The sequence below is a fragment of the Limulus polyphemus genome, unplaced genomic scaffold (genome assembly GCF_000517525.1).
Source record: "Limulus polyphemus unplaced genomic scaffold, Limulus_polyphemus-2.1.2 Scaffold2417, whole genome shotgun sequence".
In the NCBI taxonomy this organism is placed as follows: Eukaryota; Metazoa; Arthropoda; class Merostomata; order Xiphosura; family Limulidae; genus Limulus; species Limulus polyphemus.
In genome coordinates this window covers 57,850-62,424 of record NW_013668027.1, presented here as the reverse complement: position 1 = coordinate 62,424, position 4,575 = coordinate 57,850, and the positions used below count along the sequence as shown (strand labels likewise).

The 4,575-nt window shown below is 30.7% G+C and overlaps 1 protein-coding gene across 1 annotated transcript in view; it reads right to left on the bottom strand.

The window, feature by feature from the left end:
• LOC106466901 (vacuolar protein sorting-associated protein 18 homolog) overlaps nt 1–4,575 on the bottom strand; it is a 172,377-nt gene that overhangs the window by 114,385 nt on the left and 53,417 nt on the right. The gene's annotated exons all lie outside the window — the stretch shown is intronic.

Sequence of the window (4,575 nt, the reverse complement as noted above, 5' to 3'; positions counted from 1 at the left end):
TTTCTAGCCCTGTGCTTGATACTTATCTTTCAAGGCTTATTTTTTTATACTACACAAGCCTCTCCTTGTCTTCTTTAGTTTTTTATATGTCCTTCGAGTCGTTGACTCGTTATTTGTCCTTCGACCTATTTATTCTCTTTCTATCTCTCTTCTATCTCTTAAGTTTTTCTAAGTTTTCTAATATAACTTCGTTAATATTGTTTTATTAAATTTTTGAGGAAATTTCATCCATTGCTTCTGTAAATAGTTACTCTACATACTAAAGTTGGCATATTTTTAATTACTTACTTTGATAACAACAAAAATATTTAAGACAGCTTCTTTCTTGGTGAAAATGTAAGTTTGAGTCACAATCTTAATTTCTATCATTTTCATGATATAAATATAGAATCGGACAATTTAATAGATCAATATAATTGACTACCTATGAGTAGTAATTACATTAATTGGTGCTGCATAAACTAATCAGTTGATCAAAATTATGATTAAATTGATTAATGAAAATTACTGTATGTGATAATTACTGTTTACAATTATTCAAACAATCTATTAATTAAAATTCTGATTATATCAACTGTCACAAAAATAATCAACTAATCAAAATTTGTGTTTCTGATTATTACTATTTTTAGATATTCCAACTATTTAAGTGATCTAAATATTGCAACCAAAGATGCTTACACTGTCTGTCATAGCAAAGATACTAAGGCTATCTGTCACTTTCACTCATTTCTAACTACTGGCTAGAGGGAAAGCAACTGGCTTGGCAGCACCCATGACCAACCTTTATTTGTTATCATACTACGAACTATAGAGAAAACAACTGTCTGATAGCACTCACCCCAAAAGTTTTTGTTTGTTTGTTGTTGTTGAACTCCTGACTAGAGGGGAAAGTAATTGTTTGTTTGTTTTTTAATTGAAGGTACCTTGGTTTGAGGAACACTTCACTAATCAATTAAACAAATGTAACTAATTAATGTGGGTGTCCATTAATTGATTAGCAAATACCACTAATTACTCAACTTTAAGGGTGTAAAGTATTATTCAGTACAGGTCTCTGCCAATTTTCTTTGTTCTCATGTTTTCTTTGTCTAAGACTAAGAAAGCTTTTAGAGCTCCAGCAGAATTATTGTTATTCAGGCATCTGCCTTAAGCAAATGCATTTTTTACTTGTTTTAATTTGAATTAGAGTAGAATCAGGGTTTCAAGGGAACCAGACTCTCATGATATATTAAAGTTGATTCACAATAAAATCCAAGCCTTGCTTCAATTTTACTTACTTTGTTTGTATACAGACTTCTTTCTTAATTTTTTGGCGTTATTTTTAGTGCACTGCTTTTTTAATTTATAGTGAAGGTTTCTTTTCACTGCTCTCATTGGTTCCACATGCCCATGAGACATTTGCCTTTACTTCTGGTATTGCTCTATGTTGCAGGGAATTATTTTGCACTCTACTGTGTTTTATTTATTGTTGTTAGTATCCATTTTTATCAATTTGGATATTTATGTCTTTCTTGTTTACTTGTGTGATGAACCAAGTTGAAGATCATAGAGAAGCAGAGCCTTCAGTTAGCAGTCCTAGCTGCCTACTCTGAAGTGCACCCGCAAGCTGGAAAACACGACATCTACTTGATGTATAATGAAGCTAAGCTTCTGAAAATCCTGGTGAAAATACAATGCAGATCAAGACAACTGACCTTGCCAAAAATACCTCAAAATTAATAAAAAATTCTTTGCTTTAAAATGGAGAACTTATAATGAATAATTTAAAGGTGACAATCACAGAATTGGTCATGAATATGTTAAATTTATTAGGATAACAAGAAACAATGCCAAAAACAGGAAGGTAAGAACTGAAGGTAGAACAGGTCCATAACCTCTTTTATCAAAAGAAAATATTCAAGCAGGTGAAACAAAACAAAGCTGTGAAAAAACAATCTCACAAGAGTTTTAGACTTCTTGTGACCAAAAAATAAACAGGATGGAGGAAACTTTTTGTTAGAATTTATAATTTTCATTGGTTTCACTGGATTTGGTAAATTTTAATAAGCCTGTAGATTTTAATAAAAGTTTGTTTAAGTTAATTATGAACAGTTGCATCTTGAAAATAATAGTAATGATAATAATAAAATAAAAGCACTGAGAATCTAGAATTGGTTAAATTAATAACAACAGGGAGGAGCTGATGCTATTATTTAGCGTTGGTTGATCATTAAAAATGGAAAATGCCTCCTTTATTAAATAATTCATAATCTGAGGTTCTGGAGTCAAGAATTTTAAATTTTTCATGAAGTATGGGGTGGTTGTTTGTTTATACTTATATTTAAACCTTTCTTTATAATGTTTTCTCTTAACAATATTATTACCCATACACCAAATATTTTATTGTACATTTCAATATACTGTGACTGTTTAAATCAGTTCTTTCTGAACTTCTGATTATTTAAAAAGACTATTTGCTTTACAGGTTATTTGTAGCTAGAATATTGTAAAGTAGCTTTTTTGAGGTTTTAACACTGATGATAGAATTTGAAGCAATTCCAAAACATCCATAATTAAAGATTTTTTTTGGTCTAACCATGTTTTCAATACTTATTATCAGTCACATAATAACGGATATAATGGAGCATCTATAGCAAAACTTTCTTCCTGTTTATAAACTTTATTCTTAATTTGAAAAAATGGATTTCTAAACATGTTTCAAAAAGGTTAATCGTATCAGATATCTCTAAAGTTGAATTCTTATTTTTTCAATTTATTCCTAAAACATGGAATGGCTTTTTCCACAGGAGCTTTATTGATCAGTGAAACAACATCAATATACTGAAACATCATTTTCATCTAGCATTACATGTTAAATTCGTTCAACAAATTTTAATGAATTCTTAACTATGTATCTTATTTTTATTACTACATAAAATAATAAAAAAATACTTTGAAAATTTAAAGAGTTTAAGGGAACAAGATGAGGTTATTTGTAAAGCTGATAAAAGGGGTCTCAAACTGTATTTGCAAGATAACTGAAAGTTGATAATTTCAAAACAGGAATAGGGATCATCAAAAAAGTACAGAAACAAGTTGAACCAAAATGAAGATTATATTTCCAACTAGGGACTCTAAAAAGTAAACAAACTAGGCTGGAAATAATGTCTGCATTATTTTCTCAAGGTACAAATTCCTATTTTGACTCCATGTCTATGGTACTTATCAATTTTAGTGGAGTCAAAATAGGAATTTGTTAATTTGAGAAAATAATGTAGGCACTATTTCCAGCCTAGTTTGTTTACTTTTTTTAGAATCCTTTGTTGTAGGCTTGAAAATATAATCTTTGCATTTTGGTTCAACTTGTTTCTGTACTTTTTTGATGATCCCTATTCCCCTTTTTAAATCCACAATTTTAACTATATTGTTTCTTTAGTTTTTTAATGTCCATTTATGGAGACTAAATTTTAAGCTACATATGTGCATATGCATTCAGTTGAATGTTACATATTTTTCAACAGTTTACTACTTCATTGACTTTTTGCCTTCAACCATTATTTACTCAGTCAGATGGTTTTGTGCCTAATATTTCTTGTAAACACATGTTTAACAAGCATTGTGTATAATTGTTTGTTTGGAATTAAGCACAAAGCTACACAATGGGCTATCTGTGCTCTGCCCACCATGGGTATCGAAACCTGCTTTCTAGCACTGTAAGTCTGCAGACATACCGCTTTGCCAATAGGGGGCGCATTGTGTATAAATGAAATTGCTCACACCAACATCACATATATTATGTATATAGCTGTGTAAATCAACTTTCGATGAAAAATAATTAACTTTTTGAATAGGTCATGAACATTTGCAGCATTTCATATATCTGTCTAGGTTTTGGTGCAAAATACTCAGCCGATTTTGCTGTAGGCTCATGAAACAAAAATATAAATAATAATAATACTAAAATATACACTCACAATTTCAGCAAAGTACAAAAATCAGTAAAATAAATCACCACTCACAAGAGTAGAGAAATCTACTATAGTAATCGTCTACTGTTAGAATACTCCCCAAAACAGTCACACAAAAGCAAGCTTGAGAAAAAACAAAGACAAAAAACTCAAGAAATGAGGAATCCTCAACATGGCAGTTCCAGTTAATGCACTGTAAGTTGCACAAATTATTTTCCAATTAATGCACATTAGTAAAACACTGGATTTTTTCAATGGTGGAAAATGAAGAACTTGGAGAAATTCTTCAGGGTGAAAGAACAACTTCCTTTGTAAGAACTGATCAACATAGCAATTTGTTTTTGTTACAATGTGATCAAACATAGCAAGTGAAGCAAAGGGGTTAGTATAATACATCAGGGGTTGGACAAAATAATGGAAACACCTAGGAAAAACAACAAAATATATTTTAATATGGTGTAGGTCCACCTTTTGAGGCAATTACAGCCTCAATTCTCCGAGGTATTGATTCATACAAATTGTGAATTGTTTCCAAAGGAATTTTAGCCCTATTCTTCAGTTAAAACTCCCACCAGTCCTTTTAGAGACGATGGCGGCGGAAATTGACTTCTTCCTTGAATCTCTA